Source organism: Protopterus annectens, chromosome 1.part0, assembly GCF_019279795.1.
Source record: "Protopterus annectens isolate FY-2018-M chromosome 1.part0, PAN1.0, whole genome shotgun sequence".
Lineage (NCBI taxonomy): Eukaryota > Metazoa > Chordata > Ceratodontiformes > Protopteridae > Protopterus > Protopterus annectens.
Window position 1 is genome coordinate 406,099,579 of NC_056725.1, and position 23,233 is coordinate 406,122,811.

Genomic DNA, 23,233 nt, shown 5'->3' on the forward strand with positions numbered 1-23,233 from the left:
GTTAGTAGAAGGACCACATTTGTGTAGGGGAATAATATGTGATGTTTTCCAAAGTAGAGGGACATAATGCTCTGAGACAGAGTGGTTGATTAAAATAGATATTGGATATTACTCCTTCCTACTGGTCACAGTAGGCATTCCCAGGCTCAATACATGGACTCCTACTCTTCAACATCTTTATAAATGATCTCCGTGCAACAAAAAAATATGCCAACCATCTTCAGTACACCAACAAATCTACACAAGTGTGCAGTGATACTAACCTCTGTTTACTTGAAGAAAAAAAAAAAACAAAACTCACTCCATTGGCTCATGGTTAACCAACTTGTAACCCTTTCTTAATCCCAAAAACACTAGCTCATTTTCTTTACCCCCCCCCCCCCAAGTAACATGCCCATGAAAAAACCTGTATCATACATCAAGGTACTAGGGTTCACCAATGATGACAGCCTACAATTCCACGTAAATATAAATTAAGTTGTTAAAAACATTACTAAAAACTGGGTGTCCTATATAGAACTGCACCTCATTTTACCAGTAACACCAGTAATACCAGAAGACAAATCACATCAGCTTTTTCTTCTCCCCTCCTTACTCTATGCTGCTCCCACTCTGACTAACCAGCATGTAGCACTGACCAGCCTATTGGAACAATGCTACGACAAGATAGACAGCATTCCCATGAATAAATCTCACAGAACTCATCATTGCATGGTACTCAAGAAAATTTCTTGGCTTGAACATCCATACTACCTAGCCTTATCCCAGCTTGTTATCTCCCACAACCTTATTTTCAATCCTAGCCTAACCAACATTATACAACTGTGCTCTCAACAAAGCCCTGCATTCTAATGACAAGCTACTTCTTGTTACAACCAAAGCTATAGCCATGCTCGTACAAACCAGTAGTGTAACCAGTACTACTGTGTGGTACAGAAACCTGGCCAGTAAAGGCAAAGCAGATGAGAAAGCTAGGGGTGATGGAAATGAAGTGCCTTAGAAGGGTGGTAGGATGCACACTGTGGGACAGATGAAGAAATAAGAGCATAAGAGCAGAAGCCAAAGTAGCTCCAATTGCAGAAGAGATCAAAGAGAACAGATTACTGTGATTTGGGCACATTTGCAGAAAAGCAGAAGACAATCTGGTGAAGAAGATTTGGGTAAGACAGGAAGTAGGTAAGTGGAAATCAGGGTGTTCAGCCAAGAGGTGGATGGATTGTGTGAGAAGATCTGCGACAGTCAGGCATGAGTGTTGAAGAAGGCAGGAGTGTAGCATTCAATCAAGAGAGATGGCGACAGTTAACATGATTCCCCGACCCCATGTAGAAAAATGGGTAAAAGGGGGCTGATGATGATGATGATGATGACTGTTTATGGCCAATTGGAAATGGGAGATCCTGGCTTACTCAGACCTACAAGAGGGACCCATGTTAAGGTGGGTGGAGTATATATGCCCTTATTGGCCAGAATGTGTCTTCTGTAAAGCCCAGCAATCCTGAGTCAATAAGCTACTGGCTGTCCTGTGTCCAGTTGCCCAGTTTGGGTTACCTAGGATAGCTCTGTTGAGCAAAAACTGGATGGAAAAACAATCAAACTGCCAAACATGAACTAAGAATTGCTACACATTCACTGACAGGATGAGCTTAGATGTGGATGACATGATGGTATGGAGGAGGGTGGACATCCTATGTATCCAAGAGGATGGCAGTGTATTAAAGCCACTTGGCTTGGGAACTTAGTGTATTATTCAGGAAGAGAACTGGCTAATTATTATTGTGGGGAATGGGATGAGGGAGAGGCTTCAGAAGGCAGTGAGGGGTATGATCAAAATTAATGGCAGACTCATGGCAATCAAACTCCATAATGATAGGACAGTATTTATAATCTATGCCTCTGCCCCACAGCAGGGTTGTGAGAAATGAGAGCATTCAGACAGCAGTTATAGCACTTGCTAGATAAAAAAGGATAACAGGAGTTGATGTTGATAATGGGTGACCTGACAGCACATATCAGGATAGGCAGAACAGGATATGAGGACTGCCTGGATCCACATGGGTGGAGCAACAGGAATAAGGATGGAGAGAAAATTCTAGACTTCCGTCTAGCAAATGGCTTGACAGTAACCAACACATGGTTCAGCAACAGGGACAGGCACAAGATCACATACAAGAGTGGCTAACATGTAACTCTGGTAGACTTCCTCCTAGTAAGGAAAGGGCGTTGGGGGTAGAATCAGTGATTGCAAAGTCACTGCTAGTGAAACAGTCTGTGCACAGCATAAACCACTGGTTGCCAAAATCAGCTGCATAAAGTTGTCAGAAAAGGCTCTAAGGTCAACAAAGACCAGACTGAAGACCTGGAAGTTGACTGGAGAGAAAGCAAAACAGTTTGAGGAATTACTCAGTTCTCTAGCACCTCAAGAGGAAAACAAAATAGGTGGAGATGAAGAAAAATCGCTGTACCTCAAAACAGCATGTTTGCGGACTACAGAACAGATATGCAGTTGGGTCAGGTATGGAAATAACGTACATAAGGAAAGCTTGTGGGGGAAATTCAAAAGTCTAGGAAATCAATGAAAGAGAGAAGGAGTACAGGAAAAAGTGGGAGTTAGAAAAGATGAATCAGTTTAGGAAGGAATACTAGCTGGCTAAGAAAGAAGCTAAGAAAGGAGTTGCAAAAGCAAAGAACAAGGCATCGGAGGCACTCTACCAACTTTTGGAAAGTGACTCAGTAGATTGCACAAAGAAACTATAGTAGGTTGCAAGGCAAAGACAGAAAGATAAAGAAGATAGTCAGACACTCTTCATAAAGGATGACAGCAACAACTTGCTCACCAATCCACAGGACATCAGAGGCAGATGGAATGAGTGTTTCCAGCAGTTTCTAAGTGAGGAAAAAACAACAGAAGCGGTATTGGCCCAGACACAGCCTGAGATGAGAGAAGAGGAGGAGCCCATCCTAAAAGAAATAAGAACAGCACTAAGGAAAATTAAGTCAAGAAAAGCAACTTACAATACTGTAGTTTACGTGTTCTCCTCACGTTTGTTAAGCAGCCTACAGCAGTCCAATAATTCCCTTATCTTTTACCCACTGTTTTGGCCGTTCTGGTCTTGCCAAGCTGTACTTCACAAGTTTCACCAATAGGTGGCACTGTCTAACCACTCTACATACTTAAGCTCATATTTGATGAGTATGTGCTTCACCCTACCAGACTCCCTTCTTCTCATATAATACTTACCCTGCCGGTCTGCTTTGACAAGTTTATATATATATATATTTTTCTTTTTTCCTTTTCTCTACAGCTTAGGTTAATCTCTGCTGTTCTGATCCAGCAACCTCCCTGAGCTTCCTCACTCCAGCTACATTACACTGATTGGTTTTGTTAGCCACCTTCTCCCCGGCTCTCTCACTTTTTCTTTTCCCTCCTTCCAAGCACCCCCCCCCTTCCTGTTACCTCCCCTTCTTTCCCGTCTCTATTCTATATAGTGACACTACTACCTCTGGTGCCATTTTTAAATATTCCCTTGACCCACTCTGATCAGTCCTGCCATAGGCTGATGGCTTCTTTCGATGAGTGCTACTCAAAATCTGGCCTGCATTAATGTGCGCAAATAAGTGACTGTTAAACTATCATTGTACTTAAATTTTATAGGTTCATAGATTAGTACTAGGCTATCTGCCCTTGTGAGCCATTTTAAGCCTAGCCAGTTATCCCCTGTGAGATTCAAACCCTGTACCTTGTGCTTGTAAGGCAAGCACCTTAACCATTAGGCCACCCTCCCAACTAAGCTCTGCATTCTTTTGACTTTTTTTCTGTTATGGGCTAGCTGCGCGAATACAGTCAAGAGCACTTATTTGTATTGTTCTGAATGCACACTGCAAGCTATACCCATGACAAGGTTTCAGATGATTTGCCTTTGTTTCTTAGTGCAAACTAGTTATTTTACTGCTAAGTGCTAACCGTTAGTATTACATGTTGTTTAATTGCCATAACTATCTACTCTGAAAGACAGTTGTCTGGCTCCAAAGTCTTTTATATATCCACTTGGAATTCTGCAGTAATTGCTGTATGAAAGCCCTAGGATTAGAAGCAACATGTAGACCTATGTTGTATGTGCGCTCATGACTTTGAAGAGTGAATAGTGCAATGTTTATGTGTTCTTTAGGCTGTAACCCTTATTATCTAGTTTATTTACTTTGCTGCAACAACTGCTGTGATTGTTTTTCTAACCCTGCACATCTTTATTTAGTGTTTAAACTGTAACTGGTGTACTGGCTTAAATACGATGTCTTGTTAAGGCTCTGCTTCCTTTTTTTCCTTTTATTCTTATTTCCTCTACCTCACTCTTCTGCACCTCTCTGTGACTCCTCTTCCTTTTTTCCCTCCAGCTCACTTCCTGTATGCACGCACGCACATCTCTAATTTTATTAAGTGCTTTTACTGCTCCTTTCCAAATTACACTGCACTACCTAGCTGCTTATTCTCCTTTTCTTGCATAACTAATAGTACGTTTTGTTCTACTCTCTTCATTACAGCTTGTTTGTGCTGCATCAACCCCACAGGTTCTTCCTATTACACTCCATCTCTTGCAGAGATACCTCCATTGAAAAGGAAATCCATACCCAGACTCCTGAGGTGCCTTAAACAGACAGCCTTCCCCAAGACTAAGCTATATGTACATACAGGAACCTATTGTTATTTGTGCTACTATAATTGCTTACAATACTGTAGTTTACTTGTTCTCCTCGCATTTGCTAAGCAGCATACGGCGGTCCAATAATTTCCATATCTTTTACCCTCTGTTTTGGCCCTTCTGGTCTTGCCAAAATGTACTTCACAAGTGTTGCCACTAGGTAGCACTGTCTACATACTTAAGCTCATATTTGCTGAGAATGTGCTTCATCCCGGCAGACTCCCTTCCTCTTATATAATACTTACCCTTCCGGTCTGCTTTGACAAGTTTAAATATATTTTTTCTTTTTTGCTTTTCTCTACAGCTTAGGCTCGCCTTTGCTGTTCTGATCCAGCAACCCCTCTGAGTTTCCTCGCTCCAGCTACATTACACTGATTGGTGTCGTTAGCCACCTTCTTTCCAGCTCTACCCACGCCGTTCGTCCTTCGGGCTCACTCCACTCCCTTACCCTGCCCCCAAATCTCACCCGTCCCCACTACTCCTACTTTTATTCTGACCACTGTTCCCTCCCCTTCTTCCCTCCATCCAACCAGTCTCTGCCTCACTTTATTTCCTTCCCTTCTCATCTACACTTATCAAATACAATCACTCCCACCCAACCCTTTAAAGTCTGTACTCACATCTAATCCCCTTCCTACTACCAGACTCAACCACACTTCTTTAAATCCTACAAATCTTAACTTATCATACTTACACCCTCTTGCACTCTTTACTACTCCAGACCTTCCACATCCCCTTTATCTTCTTACAATTTCTAATCCCATTACACCATGCTACCTCCTACTCCACCAGCCAACTCCTCCCCTCATTTCCGTCCCACACCCCTACTCCCAACCACCATGCTTACCCCACAATGACACACTTCCACACAATTTCCTCCTCTTTAGTCCTGCCCAACCCACTCCGTTACTTCAACTTAAAAATTATACCATCCTCTATAAAATATCATATACCTAAACCAATATTACACTCTCCAGAACACTTAAAAAGCAAACCAAACCTCCTACTACTATCTTTCTTTAACATCCTCTGTCTATCAGGAGATGTACACCCCAACCCTGGACCTAATACATCCACTGATCTCAATCCCCCAGTCACAAGCTATATGACCAACCATAAAAAACTCAAACTATTTACAATCAATGCCCAGAGTCTCAAAAATAAAGCAGCCCATTTTCATGCCTAGCTAAACCACAACCTACCTGATATTGTTGCCATCTCTAAGACATGGCTAAAACTCCACATCTCTGACTCTGAAATCCTACCCACTGGGCTTCAAGCCCTCAGATATGACCAGTTAGACAGGAGAGGTGGAGGGGTAGCCTTAATCTACTGTAACCTACTCTCCATTATTCCTTTCCCATATCCCATTACTCAGTTTAATAACGCAGAGCTAGTAATAGGATTACTAAAAATGAATAACCATAAAAGCATTTGTGTCATGGCCCTTTTCATCCCACCTAGAAACAATACCACAACCCTTGAAGAAATCCTGCTATGGGCCTCAACTAATGGTAAGTTCAAGACATACATACTAGGCGATGTAAACATAGACTGGAACAAAATTAATAACTCTAATCCCACCATATCTATCAGTCTATTCAACTTTAGCCAAGTAATCAACTCCATTACTAAACCCAACAAAACTAATCCCCCAGGTTCCACTCTTGACTGGTTCCTAGTCACCCATCCAAGTAAAATCTCAAACACTGGCACTTTACCAGACTCCATTAGTGACCACCTGCCAGCTTTCATCCACCGAGCAACTGACTCGACCACCTCACCTACACCAGTACATCCACACACTTAAACTTACTAACTTTGACCCCATATCTTTCTCTGACTCCCTCAAATGAATAAACTGAAATACTCTAAAAACTCTCCCTGTAGACAATTTCATGGGATTTTTTAACTCTAGCTTCTTAAATACCCTAAACTCCCTAGCTCCACCAAGAACAAAAAGAATAAAAACCAATACCGCCCCACGGCTAACTAAAGATGCCAAAAGACTTATGCAGCAAAGAGACAAATCCTGGAAACTTTACCACCTCAACAAGTAGCCTGAAACCCTTCTTAAATATAAGCAACTTTGCAACCTTGCTAGAAAATAAATTATCAAAGACAAAACAAAAATCATGATATTTAACTCCAGTCCAACCACTCCAAAAACCCTAGACAGTTCTGGAATTCAATTAACTCACTTCTGAAGCCAGGTATCAAAAACAATCCCTGGCCTGACACCAGCAAATCCAATCCAGAAATAGCCTCTATATTCAACTCCTTCTTTACCAACTCAATAGCAGAACAAACCAAGACCTTCCTAAACTGCAGTCCTTCCCTCAACTCAACCCCTCTACCCTGGCCTCCACTGAACCCACTATCCCTAACCCTCCTCTCATATTTGAACTTAAACCCATCTCTACCTCCTACATAAAAAAAACTACTCTCCAAACTAAAGCCATGCTCCAATGCCCCTGACAATATCCATCTATCTTTCTAAAAACTGATGCAGATGGAATCACCCTCCCCATTAGTATCCTGATCAATAGTTCCATACAGGAATCCTATGTCCCCAAATTGTGGTGTGCAACCTTTATTCTGCCTCTCCACAAAGGAGGCAAAAATAAAAATATCTCAAACTTCCACCCCATAGCTATCCTCTCTCCCCAAGCTCAAAAATTCTTGAAAAATGCATCCACCTCCAGCTCATGCCTTTCCTAACCAGAAACCAACACACCTTCCAACCTGGCAATAGCACAATAACCGCTCTTCTCTCTTTCTTAGATACAGTCAACCAAGCCCGTGACTGTGGAGAAATCATATCAACAGTTCTATTAGATCTCTCCAAGGCATTTGACACTGTCTCCCACACTCATCTCCTGAGCCACCGTTCTAACCTTAATCTCTCTCAGAATATCCTATCCTGGTTCTCAAATTACCTGTCCGATAGATCTCAAGCTGTGAAATGGAGAAAAGGCACCTCATCTTTCCTACCTACCCCCACTGGTGTACCCCAGGGATCCATCCTCAGTCCATTGCTGTTTAACATCTTTATAAATTATTTCCACTCGGCCATATCTAACACCAAAATCATACAATATGTAGATGATTTAACTTTAGTCTACTCTGCCCCTAACCTCCCTGAACTCCAAACAAAGATACAAACTACCTACTCTACCACAGAGACCTGGATGCTTCAAAACCACCTTTCTCTAAATGCAAACAAATCCAAAATATTGCTATTGTCTTCCTCAAAATCCTTCCCTTTTGATAAAAACTCCTTCCAAATTATCAGCCATAAGAACTCTCCCATAGAGGTCGCTCCCTTCGCTAAACTACTTGGAGTAACTATAAATGAACGCCTAAAATTTGATACCCACATATAGCAAAATATAAAAAACAAACATCAAAAACTTGGCATGCTATACAGAAACAACCACTTTCTCTCTCCTTCTACTAGACATACTCTTGCCACTACCTGTCTGCTTCCCTCACTAATGTATGGCGCACCTTTACTAACCAACGTATCTTCCTCTATCTCTTCCAAACTTAAAAAGTGTTATAATAAAATTTCTAAATTTGCCACCAAAGCAAAATACTCCTCCCATCATTGTACTGCCCTCCGCTTGTTAAATTGGCTAGAACTCCCCAACTATGTATACTACCTCCAACTTACTACAGCCCATAGGCTAATATTCAAAGACTAATATTCAAAGACTAATATTCAAACCTACTAAATGCCCTGCACTAACCAACATCCTACAACCATACTCCCCACATAGAACTCTTAGATCTGCACACCAAAACCTAATCACTGTCCACAAACCTAAGTGTCCTGCTGGACAACTTTTCCTATCATTTTTCTTAGCTGAAAAATGGAATTATCTTGCCCCTTTATTAAGAATGTCAGACAACACTGAAAAACTTTAAATCTCCCCTCCATTCTTACATCTCCTCTAATTGGAAATGCAACTGCATTCTCCCCACCTAGCCTACTTTTACTGCACTCCATCTTGAATTTCTAAGTACCTTGGCTCATGCTGAATGTTTGCTAATCCAACAATACTGCTATCTATGTATATATTGTAAATAGTTTTTTTCTCTTTTTCTCCCTTCTCTTTGAAATGAACACATTACTGACATCCTCAAGATTTATATGCTATGTAACCACTGTACAATTTATGTCTCTAACTTGAAATGTATTTGTATTTTGTAACTCTTTTTACTATACTTTGCTGTATCTTTAACTATACTATGTATTGTGGAGCTTTTCTCCCCCGGGCCGCCACTAAAATCGGGCTCCCTGAGCCCAGTGGACCTCCTTGATCATCAAAATGGAAATAAGTAAATAATTAAATATACAAGGACCCAATGAGTCGAGTAGAAACAGTGTTTTGTCTCAAAAAGAGGTTCCCACTGGTAGTGGGTGGGCATCAGGGTTCAGCTCTGAACCCACTGATGTCCATACTGGTGATGGACTACATTAGCAAACAGGTCAGAAGGACAGATCAACAAAGTTGCTAAATGCAGATGATGTTATTTTAGGCAGATTCTGAGAAAGGACTTCAGCAAAGGATAGGGGATTGGAATGCAAAACTGAAGGCACATGGGATGAAACTGAGTAGCGATAGGAAAATAGTAATGGTAACAAATGAGGAATCAGAAGAAGCTGAGAACTAAGAAATAAAGGAAAATATTGTAACAAGTTTACAGCTTCAAGTATTTGGGAGGGGTGGTTGAGGAGAAGAGAAGTCTGAATGAGGAGATCAAAACTAGAATCAGAGGGTCTATGTTAAATCATTGAATGCTTAAAAAGCTAACAATGATTTATCGAAAAAACTGCTGAAAGTGCCGACTGCACACAATAAGAGAACGCTGGTAAAAACAAGTTACAACTTTATTGTTGCAAATCACAGTCCAAATAATCACAGTAAAGGTAAGCGCTTTCGGCGAGTTAAAATAACCCGCCTTCATCAGACAATTAGTGAACAAGGGCAGAAACATTTTATACTTGACAGATAGAACAATAGCCCAATGATATAGAGCCACATAAATTAATTACGTAAGGTAGCTCCTTTAGAAACCTTAAAGAAATAGAGTTACCAACCACTGTTAAAAAAGCCATTACAGACAATGCAATACGTTACTATAATAAATTGAATGGTATTACGCTCTCGTAAACCAAAAAAGTATACTTTAAATGCGTAATAGTATTGGTGCTAAAACGCATAAAATAATGCAGCAATAGAATGCACAAAAGCCCCAAAACTACTGTGCAGCCAAAGTAGGACACCCTGGAAAATCCGGTGTTTGCCGTACTTCAATCGAGTCCAACTACAATGAATTGCGCTAAACAAACAAGATAAACCCTACCAAACATGTCTTAAATGCTTTACTATGTTGTTATAGTTATCGAACCCATGTAAGCGAAAGCTTGCAATCTCGAATGCATAGAACACTGATTTTTTCAAGGGAAAAAAATCGCTGTTCCACAAAAAAAAAAAAAAAAATTAGAAAACATTACATAAAGTGGGAGGCTTCACCCCCCCACCCCACCCCCTACTTAAATATGCCGACTCTGAGATCGTACTACAGTGAGAAAAATGGCAAAGTAACAGAAGTGGCCAAGTGATTTCTTTCCCAGGGAAAGAATTTCCTTATATGCCGTTTCACTATTTTACCTTTTCATGCTTTCAAGTTCGATCAAGGCACATTCGAAAGAATGCGTCTTCGATCATTTAATAAGGACCTGAATCAGAAGGGTTGCAGCCAACTGACACAGAGTACAAAGTGTACTGTATGACAGAAAAATGTCAAAGAAGCTGAAAAGTGAGGTGTACAATACAGTGGTGTGACCAGTACTACAGTATTGTGCAGAAACCTGGGCAGTAAAGGCAGAGCAGCTGAAGAAGCTAGAAGTAACATAGATGACGTTTTTAAGGCAGGAAGTTGGATGCACACAATGGCACAGACGAAGAAATGTTGATATAAGAGCAGAAGCCAAACTAGCTCCAATTGCAGAAAAGATCAAAGAGAATAGATTACAGAGGTTCAGGCATATGTGCAAAAAAGCAGAAGAAATCTTGTGAAGTAGATTTGGGACAGACAGGAAGAAGACAACAGGAAACGAGGGCATCCAGCAAAAAGGTGGATAGATTGTGTGACAGAATTCCATTGACAGTCAGGTGTAAGTGTCAAAGAAGGCAGGAGAGTGGCGTTGAATAGAGAGACAGAGACAGAGAGATGATGACGGTTAAGAAGATACCCCAACCCATGTAGAAAATGTGGAAAAGAGGGTTGATGATGATCATCATCATATTAGCCATGCTGTTAAGGGAACAATAAATGATCCAGGGAAGTAAATATTGTGGGAAGAAATAGCCAGGGAATTGTTATGGCTAGGCTTCTATAGGCCCTAGGGCTGATAGCCTGGTGCCAACATATGAACCTATGAAATACTCATCCTCATTATTAAGCAAACAGCGTATGCCCACCCAATATATGCCAATGCATGATGTAGTCATTGCATTCCAGCAATCTTTATTCTACTTCTTGCATCAGCATGTATTTGTAAATAAAATGTGGTGGTACAGTCACCTCTCCTCATGACAGTGTCACAATCTTTGCTGAAGACTGCAACATTACTGCCAATGTTATGCTCACCACTGACATATTGCTCATTGGTAAGACTTCTTGCTCTACCTTCTTGGCAGATACTGAGTGTATCTACTCTGTATAGTCCCCCAATGTGTCTCCACTTCATGTTTTAAGAAATCTCAACTGACAAACATTATACATACATACTTGTCAGCTACATTGCATACAAGGTAAATAAAGCCCTGACTATGTCACAGGTAACTGAAGTTTAACTAGTAACTGGGTGCCTGTAGGAGCTTGCCAGGGAGGATGGAAGTGAATGGCTGCTGTAGGCTCACCCATATGGAGGGTGGCAACTCTGGCTCACTGCAAAGTTGATACCTAGCAGGAGATCTAGGTGTTCACCTACTGGAGTTCCCTGTTGGCTGAGCTTGTGCTACCACAATGCACTTGCCCTAAATAGCCAATGAGATGCTAGTGTGTGCTGAAGAATGCCTCCCCTTGGGAAGATGAGGAGAACCACTGAGGGCTGCTTTCCAAGGGGAGTCAGTAGGTTGCACCCAGTAAAACCAACAAGCTGGCACACTCCCAGCCTATCAACTGTCACCAAGGAACAGAGGCCAATGAGAGTTCCTGGGCAGAAACAAATGATCCATAGAGTGTTTACTTAGCCAGGGAATACCCAGCTCCCATTCATTTGGAAAAAATGGGCCAGTTGTGCAGTGGTAGTGTTGCCAAAAGGCAAGGCCCTCTGGGGTGGGGGTGGGGAGGCAAAAAATGCTGTAGATACATACCTTTACATTTCAGGAGCTAAACTAGTGAGAAACAGCAGCAGCAATCACAAGCAGCAATGTAAGATGTGGAACATCACATTACTATGTACTCTGGCTATGTGATGCAGCTTATTTCCTTTCTGAGTAGCTGTAGTGAGATATTTCAGAACAAAACATTGAGCTGAATGCACTGCTTCTAAGCTGATAACTGTGCTCTACAGTACATCATTCAATATCCCTTACAGCACTATACAATGTTTTATTTGCCAATTTGATTTTCACTCATCACAACAAGGGTATAGTCAGGCCTACTTTATGTAATCAGTTCACTACATTTGTTCTAAAATTCTTTCTAAAACATTGCAGACTAAAATATGTGTATAATTATCTATACCAATAATACAGCTCTGTGCACAGCTTTTTGAAATGTTTATTAGCCATCTGCATATAAGCTAACATTATACTTATATGTGATGCTCCAACAACAGGGAGGTCCACTCACTGATGATGGCAATTATTGACCCATTAGTCTTACCAACTTTGTTTGTAAAACAACAGAATGTACCATTTCTGACCTTATAAATCCTAGCACTGCTATTTTTTTAGACCTAGATACACATTGATTTGGCTTTGCCAAATGTAGGTCTTGCCTTCTTAAGCTTCTAAGCTTTTTTAAAAGGTATTTCAACCAGCTGGTGGTAGTCATGTTCTGCATACTACATACTTGGACCTGGCCAAGACATTTGATGCTGCCCCCTATGCAGGCATCATGGACAAACTATTGATCCTAAACATCAATCCATACATAATAAGGTAGATATAAAACTGAATGTCAAAAAGAATATGTCTTTTGAACTGCAGGTGCCACTTTGATAAATAAAATTTCACAACAGCGGTTCCTTAAAGGTTAGTCCTGGGTCCTCTTCTATTTGACATTTATTTGTCTGATCTGCAAGTCAATATCCCTGGTCTCTGGATAACAAAAGTTGTTGACTGTAAACTAGGAGCTGTTATTTGAACACCCATTGACATGGAGGTGTACCAGGATGAGATGGACTATGCAATGAGCTAGTACAAGGACAATGGCCTCAAACTAAATGGTAAAAATGCAGTATGTACCACTCTGATAAAATAACTAGTTTGTTGTCATACTACACAGGTGACATATGCCTTAAGAATGACATTATCATTACAGTCCTAGGCACACTTATGAATGATCCCCTGTCGTTTGAAAAATTACATTTCCATTATAGTTAAAAAATACTTTTATCTGGCACAAATAATAACCAACAGCATCTCATCTAAATCTAAAGAGGACTTATTTTCATTGTATACAGCTTGTATCTGCCCCATTATTCAATACAATTCCTCATTTGATATGTATTCATCAAAACTCACTCAAATGGAAATTACTCAGAAGTTTGTAATCAAAAAAGTCAAAGGCCTCAAGTCCCTAATCTATACAAACCAGCTTGTCACCCTCTGTTTGTGCTCTATTTCCTATGTGGTTATCCAGCTTTGGCCTTTTAAGCCATGAAAGCTCTCACTTCCCTGGACATACTATATCTTCATAGAACTAATAATTCCACAAGTGCATGTTCAAATTATACATTGCTACAAAAGGCTTTTCCAGCATATTCACCATGTATAAAAAAATTGCCCCTGCATATTAAGCAAAGTAGTAACCTAGACAATTGGATTAGTACTCATTAATTCTGCCTGTGTGTATCTTTTATGACCTCACATGAGGCAGGACATGACTTGATCATTGGTGATGAGGCTAGGCTGTTAATAGCCTGATGATTATTTGCCTGGAATCTACCAGTATGAACTATGAACTAGGCAACAACCTTTGAAGTAATGTGCAAATATTTGTCAGGCAAGCTCGGTCTGGACTGGAAAAAGGAAATTTCTGGTAAGAGTTCTGCTGCATGAAATTTATATTTTGCCTAAAACAATGCCATGTACCACAAACAAGGTGAAATGTTCAGTGTATTTAACTGTAATTTATGCAGTGTGCACCAATTTATGCACTCAACAAGTTCACAGAAATTGTCAGTCAGCTGTGAATCTCCTAAAACACCAAGTTCCGTTTACAGAAAGTGAAGCTGTTACTATGAATTGCCAGTAAGATACTGTAGCCATGATTACAAAGCATAGCATTCCTTATACAACTGAACGTTGCATTCATTGCACAAGGACTCTGTGCATTTCTTCTTCATGGCACAGTTACAGTAGTGCCCTTTCCTGATCCTGTATGGTGGTGCACAGCTGCAGCAAACCTGTGTTCTGACTGCAAAATGTAACATTTTGCAGAAATGCAGCTGCTGGAAGCATAGCTCTCAACCAGTACACAACACTACCAGAGGGCTAACATGTTCTTAAAAAGAAGGAAAATATTTACCACTGAGTATTATGCCAGAAAACATCTCTGCACTGAGTCAAACATTGTTCAAGATGATATAGCTAACAATGTGCTCATGACGTGGCCTGCGTTCTGGTGCAGGACAGTTCCACAACGATTAAAAGCACACCGGTGAAAAAAGATTATAAAAAGCAGGTGCATTATGCAACTTTCCTTACATATTCTGTTACTGTAGTGTGGTTTTTTTAGGTATCCCTTAGCAATAGTTTGAGAAAATTGGTTTGCAACATACCTTGTTCAGGGAAGAGCTTTGTAAAACAAAACCATTTTAATGAATTTATGTGCTTTCACTGGGATCTGTTAAAAGTATATCACAACCACATGCTGCAAATCATCAGCAGTATTGCAATGATTATACTGTTCAGAAATATACAATTTAAATCTTTTTTTTTTTTTTTGCAAGCTTAATTTTATCATATGCATTTCTTCACCCAGATGCAGCACAGATCTGTTACTGAAGCCCGCACAACAGGAGGTGATGTAAACATTTGCAACCTGTCAGAGTCATTTCAATCCAATCCACAACTTACAGATCACCTCAGCTGATCTCACTAATCATTTGCTCCTAGGAGGCAAAATAATATAGCTTTTTTTTCAAAATTATTTTTATTTTTTTTTTTTATAATTTACATTGCAATACAACAATACAACCATACTATGATACAAAAAAGAATAATAGTGAACAAAAAACATGAATACAAAGTACAGGCTCACCATAAATATGACATTGAAACATACAGTTATAATTACATTATGTTAACATGGGGTAAAAAAACAACTTTAAAGGAGATGTATTTCCGAAAGTATAACTTGTATAACATCTCAGTGTATATGATTAGGTATCCAAATACGACAGCTTTTAGTGACTAGTAGGAATGGAGAGACTGTAAACTATATACAACTAACCCTATATGCATTGATGGATGCCAATCATGTGGGTGTGATTTCTACATTTTTGTATATTTGACTCACCATCTGAGTTTCTGTGTATGGTTTGAATGAACTGGGAAATTAATTAATAAGGTCTACTGGTATTTGTAGATAATGTTAATCTGCTAGAATTGTATTTAGTATGGAATTCCAATATAACTGAAAGTAGGCTCTTTTTTGTGCTTTTGGTAGCTAGTTTGTGATATGAGATGTACTTGATTAACATATTTTTAAAGATTTCCCATGAAATTGTGGTGCTATTTACCCATTTTCTAGTCATTTACAATTTCAGCAGTGCACACATTGTAATTAAAATGTGTTTACAGATACCTTTAACTGAACTTAGAATTATACTTGGAATTATGTGTAAGCCGAAGTAGATGTTTCGTACCCTATTTTTTCCAGTTGCACTCTTAGGGAGCACCATAGCTTAAAGATATTTTGCAACTCCAAAATATGTGGAGAATGTCAACATCCGCTTGTGAGCAAAAATTATAAAGTGAATCTTTTTCATATACAAATTTCTTAAGCACAGCTAGGGTGTAGTAGACATTATCATAGATCATAATTTGTGTGTAAATTAGGATTTTAAAAGGGGTTAGCTTTAGAGTGCTGATTATGGCTTCCTGTTTTTGTTCTGTAGAAATAGTTTTATTTATGTTTTCCCAATATTTTGAATGTAGTAGTGAAGATTGGTGTTTGATTTCACTTATCAATTTATAGGTTCTAGAGACCATTTTCATTTTTAGAGAAAGTGATTTGATTATGTTTTGGGTTATTTCAGTTTTGTGTGAATTAAGTTTGTACATGGAATGTTTCATTCTAATCAATGAAATAATCTGTCTGAGTATCGGGTCATAGTTACGTGTCGCATTTAATTGGATTCTTAGGTAATCAGAAGACAGGTCATCATATTGTAGGATATGCCATATTGCTATATCTTTGATTAGTGGAAATGGATTAAGGTTAATCATTTTGCTGTTGAGTTTTATGTTTGGGTTCATATGGATAGGCCGAAGTAAGACCAGTATATTTTGTAGATTGACAGATGCAAAAAGAGTTTTGGATGCTATTATTCTGTTCTTAATAACTGGGTGAATTTTATTGAAGAGTTTGTGGTTGCAGCTGAAGAAGGGAATAGCTTTGGGGTTAATGTTTAGTGCTTGAAATTGGTTTTGCCATAGTTTAACCCAGGTGAGGGACCACAAGTTTTAAGTGCTGTTGTAATCTGCTAACTGAATTATGCAATTTGCTTTTATTATGTGATAATATAAATTAAATTCTGGGAGGCCTAAGCCTCCTTTGTCTTTTGGAAGAGTGAGCTTTTGGTAACATATTCTTGTTGTTTTAGGATACCATAAGAATTTAGAGAGAGTCTTTTCCATTGATGTAAAGAAATTTTGGGGGGTTTTTAGACCGATTGAGTTTAGTTGGAATAAGATTTTTGGAAGAATGTTCATCTTCATACTGGCTGCTTTGGAGAGTAGGAATACGTTTATGTTTTGCCATCTTGTGAGATCTTGTTTGATTATTTCCCATGTTTTATGGAGATTTGATTTGAGCCTTTCTTTGCAACTATGAGAAAAATTAATGCCCAGGTATTTTAACGAGTAATTGAAAGGTATGTCCGTTAGTGGGAAATATGTAGGTCTGTCATTATAAGGATTAAGGGGGAAAATAGATGATTTCTGGGGGTTCATTCTATAGTTAGCTATTTTACAGAAATGTTCGATTGAGGTTAGTATTTTGTGTAGGTCTGTGTTTGAGAGCTCAAAATGGATATTCAAATCATCAGTGAAGACCTAGTATTTTACAGTTGTGCTGTATATTATGGGAATGTGGTGATAGGTTTTTTGAGAGCTGAAGAGTGGTAGAGGTTCTAGGTCTAGGTTAAACAAGAATGGTGACAAGGGATACCCTTGTCGGGTTCCAGTTGTTATCTTTATGGATTGGCAATGTATTTTATTTATAAACAGAGTGGTAGTCGCATTTTTGTATAGTGTTTGTATGTCGTTATAAAAGATTGAGGAAAGTTAAAAGTGTGACATAGTTAAGAATAGAAATTCATGGTCAACATTCTCAAAAGCCTTTGAGGCATCTATTGCAAGGGTGTGTCTTAGGTGTTTGTCTTTCTCTAATAGAGTTATCATGGTATCTAGGGTAAGTGTATTGTCACTTAGTTGTCTGTGTTTTATAAAGTCTAATTGTTCTGGGGAGATGATTTTGTATAGAATATTCTGTAACCTATTTGCTAGTATTGAGGTCAGAATTTTTATATCAAGGTTAATAAGGGCTATGGGTCTGTAGATGAGGGGGTTGAGTTTGTCAGAGTTAGGTTTTTGTATCGAGATTGTCTTAGAGTTATTTATGTATTTGTCAGAAATACCATACTCTATAATGTTAGAGAAACAAACTTTGTTGACACTGCTAAGGTTAGCCAAGGAACAAAGAACAAAACCACAAGAAAAAAATCTTTGGCTAAACACCACGGCTTATTCACTGTTGATTAAGGCACTAAGGTGAGACAACTATTGACATAAAAAAAGCACTTTATTCAATAGAAGACAAAATGAATGATGAGCGCTTTCGGCTGTATCAGCCTTCATCAGATCATACACAAAGTATCATCTAAATCATTTAAAAATAGAATTTCAGCCAATCGCTTTCATTGTTCAAAACAAATAAACCAATAAAAACATATCCTAATATCTAAAACATTCATCATTATAAGATCCAATAAGAAATCACTTACTAAACAATAAGCCAATACCTAACAAGGGGTGGAGTTTAAATAATAGTGGCAGTACATCCAAGTAACAAGACATATGTACAGTCATAATGCCTAGTAACTTATGTAGAACTCAACAAGAGTTTCTGTTTAATTCATCAGACCTAAATATGACTCTTGCATAAGTTCTAAATCATAACACTGGTAGCAGAGCTATAGTAACAAAATTCAAATGCTTCTGCACCAGAGCATGATGCTAAAAGCATTAAGCCCATAATAACAGGGCTATATCCATAGAGTCAATGCCTAGTGAATGATGAAATTATAAACAAGGCATCAGCACTTACAATGCTAAAGTATACATAAAAAATGATTCTCAAAGACATATACAGAATCGACAAAATAAATATAAGGCTCAGCAAACATAATGTATTGTTTCAGCATAACAAAGGCCATTTGAAAGGTAGCTCATCTCTTCAATAACAAAGCTATAAAATTAAAATACAAACTTTTTTGCAACAAGGTATGAAGCTAAAAACCAATAATTGACATGACAGTGTTCGTAGAGCCAATTGTCAAATTGTAACCAAATGAGCATTAAGGAGATAACTCATTAGACGTCTCCCTATTAAGAATATCATCCAATCTCCAAAATCAAGTGCAGAACCAATTGTATAATTTCATTAAGAACCATAGCCAATCATAGAAAAGAAAAATAGAAGGCTTCTATAGTGAAAAATAAAACTACGAATCATTCATATTCCCTTTAAACCCATAAAGCTACTTAATAGTGAAAGTCACATTGGAACATTAAGAGCCTGTATCAGGCAACATGTAGAATAAAAACCAATAAACAACAATTTCAGAGAGGCAACAGCCATGCTGCTGGGAGCCTTGATAGCCTACATCAAAAAAGAATGGCGATTAATGACAATGAGCTCTTAAATTCACAATCTATTCAATCTCCTTTAATTCAGTGCAGTTCACAACATCTCCTTTCCTTGCTGTCTGATGGATACACTCTACTACTTGGAATTTTAAACTGTGATGTGGACAGGTGGTAATATACACTGATAACGCATTGTTAGGATCACCATTCCTTATGTCTCGAAGATGCCGTAAAATACGATCTTTTAAGTGTTGGTTGGTCTTGCCTATGTAGAAGGCTTTGCAGTTAGAGCAGGTGGCCAAATAAATTATATTCTGTGTATTGCAGTTAGCATATACATCAAATGTATATTGTTGCTTGGAGACTGGATGGAAAAAAGTATTTCTACTGTCAATAGAGGTACATGCTTTGCATCACTGGCATCTAAAGGTGCCCTTTTTGTTTGACATGGCTTGTCTAATAAAGCCATCCTTTTGACAAAGAAGCCATTTAAGATTTTTCCTATTTTTATAACAGAATCTAGGGTGTTCCCCTACAATATCCTTGATCTTCTCATCTGCTGTTAATATTGGCCAGAATCTCCTGATGGTTTCACAGACATGTTTATTGTCATTACCATAGGTAATTAAGCACTTCATATATGGGACATATATGGGAATCCTTCTGGACCTGGAGATTTATTTATCTTTAATTTACTGATTGCTGTTTTGATTTCACTAGCTAATAGTTGACTTGCTAATAAGTTGTATTGGGCATCTTCTAGGCGGGGAAATTGTAAGTTATTTAAGAAACTGTTTTGCATGTTGGATGTATGGTGCTGCTTTTCAGGGTTATATAGATTGTTATATATATCCCAAAAGGAATTGATTACATCTGAATTGTTGTATAAACCTTTTCCTTTGTAGTGTATTTCCAATATGTTTTCGAGGTTTTTCTTAATGTTTATCATATTAGCTAATGTTCTGGAGGGAGTTTGGGCCCATTCTGAGTATTTATGTATAAGTTTTAATTCTTTTAGTGATTGTTTTTGTAGTTGTATAGAGTAGAGTTTTTTTCCTAATTTCATACATTTTCCTCTCTAATTCTTGTGAGTATTGGGACTGAAGTTGTCTTTCAATGTTGTTGTATTGAGTTTCAAGTGAGTGGGTTTGCTTAAGTTCTTGCGTTTTGTAAAAAGAAGCTTTTTGGATTAGAATCCCTCTTATTACCATTTTATTGGCCGCCCGTTGTAAATCTAACGGGATTTGGGATTGTGTTAAGTCTTGCTCTAATTGGGTTATTATATTCCCAACGTCCTCCACTACCTCCTTTTGGTTTAAAAGGTTATTGTTCAAGCACCAATTTTTAGAACCACTATAAAGGTATTGTTGATAATGTGGGTTAATTGTTAGTGCGATTCTAGAATGGTCTGAAATTACTCTTGCATTTAGTTCATAGTTTTGTATTTAATTGGAAATCATGGAGGAAACTAGGAAAAAATCTATTCTAGACCAAACTTTGTGTGATGCTGAAAAGAAAGTATATTTGTTGATTGATCTGTCTTGGTCCACAGTTAAGTACGGGTCAATGAGATTAAAGTTTTGCAAAAGGTCTTTTATGGCTGAGGTAACTTGAGCCGGTTACAAAGACTATGGTGTAGGTAAACCGGTCCTTCAAAAAATAAATCATACAATATCACAGTCAAAGGAGGCAGCAGAACACAGCAGTAAAATTCAAGAATTTAATCCCAGAACAAACAGTAGAACAAACAGTAAGTGCTTTCACAGCAGCAGCTGCTTCATCAGACCTTCAGAAACAAGCCAAACAAGGTTTAATTACGTGCTTTTCATCCAGTTAATAACATGAACTTCTTCAGATAAAAACAACTCAATACTTTCACACTTAAATTATACAATGTAAAAAAATTAGAGTAGTTCTATTTATTGCTTGCTAAAGCTGAGAAGCCTGGATAGGTAGAGCTTTTATATGTAAATAGTTTATATGTAATATGTTTTATCTACATTGTATAATGCAGTATATGTATTTTTTGAAAATAAAAGAAATGGGAGTTTTTTTGCTCACTGATGTAATATCACATGACTACAATGGAGGGTTATTTAAATGTGAAAGTATTGAGTTGTTTTTATCTGACATTCATGTTATTAACTGGACAAAAAGCACTTAATTAAAACTTGTTTGGCTTGTTTCCGAAAGTTGCCATTACTTTGGTTTGGATTATGTTTCAGACTTTATGTATTTTGTAGTTCAGGAAATCATTGCTGGATGGCAGGTACCCAAAAAGGAACCAGAAGCAGCCAAGAAAAGCAGCAGAGCAATAGAGCAGTGCTGCTGCAGTGGCTGGACCAGGCACACAATACCCAGGACCAGAGCATCAGAAGATATACCTCTCGACTGCCCACAAGTTTGCAGAATGTCCATTATTTTGCCTCATATTTTTGCTCTTGCGAAACATTTTTTTTTTTCTGGTAAATTATTAAGGATTTCAGTCAGTGAATAATGTCAAACATTTCATACTTCATATTGCTCAGAAAATGCAAGTTATGCAAAACCGTTATTTCTATTACCCTTTTCAGTAAAATAGAGTAGTATTTAAAAATTGTCCCTGATTTTGGCCCTTTGTCCCCATTATGTTTGGCTTTCCTGCATCCTTGAACAAAGAATTTGGGAGGTATGCCAGCAGAGGAGCTCTGGACAAGCAGACCACCACAAGATCCTAGGGCACTGAACCTCCTGACCAGATCAGGCAAGCAACTGTCAGTATTGAGCAATGACAAATCTAATTCAAACATACAGAATGTGATCAACTCCTGACTAGCTGTCTTGTTCATGAATGGGGGTGTGTATTAGCTATTTAAAGATATGCAGATATGACATATCTGGTTGTGAGATGCCTGATACTGAGGTTGGAGGGTACTGACTGCAGCTGTCATATTGATCTCAGATATCTTGTTCCAACTACATCAGTCATATAGGTCTAAAGTTTAGCTGCAACTGTCAATGTACTTTTCCTAAAAATAACAAATTATGAGTGTCAGATCCTTTCTAAATATGCAGGCATGAAAACCTCAATTTTGAAATGCCTGATGTTGAAGACATTGCATCCTAACTGCATGTCTTAGTGTACTGGTAATGTCTGCCTTGACTGCTGCTACCCGTTGTTTACCTGTGAGGTAAAACATAGTAGTAATAACAACGTTCTTACTGAAATGCGATTAAAGCAAGTATGTCAGTCAGACTTTGAGAATTACTCCATTATGAGATAATTCATCTTCATAATGGCTGTTGTAAAACATGTTACAACTTTCTAGTAAATTAGTTTGCCATCATTGTCATGTCTTTCACTGACTACTGCTCCCCTTGATAAGCATATGTTGTATGCTTTGTTCTTGGAAATGCAGGGAGGGTCAGCTTTTAGAATTAATATGAACAAATGTGGACAATGAACAAAATCAATGACAAGCAGCAACTTTGGATTTACAGGTCATTTGAATTATTTGGCTTTCATGTTTAAAAATATCAGTGTCCTCATTTGTTTCCTAGTGTGCTTGTTTGTTCAAAAGGGACATAGTGAGTGCAGAAAATATTTGCTTTTTTTCAGGCATTGAACTTTTCTTGAAAGAGCATTTCAGTCCTAGCTGGATGAGTATAATATCTGTCCTACTGTTTTGCTATTTAATTTAAATTTCTCTCATCAAGTATTTTTAATAAAATACTACATCTTTGCACATGCTACTGAAAATATAATGTAAATTAACTTTGACTTTGTGGTGTCACATTGAAAAACAAGTGTGCAATACTTAGATTTCAAAAACATTTTTTAATTTGGTAAGCATTGCTTCTTATGAAAAATCTGATGTATATTTTATGTTAAAACAAGAGGTATATAGGTTTGTAGGTACATATGAGACAATTAGCCTGCAGACCATTGCAAATGTAGCTAATAACCTATATTCAAAAGTTCATGCCAGCCTCAAACAGGGCAAGACGAGATAAACCAGGGGGAAAGTTCAGGCAGATACATCGAATTATCCAGGTTTAATTTGAAGGTGGCAAGGATACTATTCTGCCTGACATGTAGTTTAAAATTGTTCCAGAGGTCGGAGATATATTACTACAGAAATCTATCACACCAACATGTCTTGTTTATATATAGATTGTCACTTGGGTCCCTTAACTGGGTATTTGAGGAACCATTTG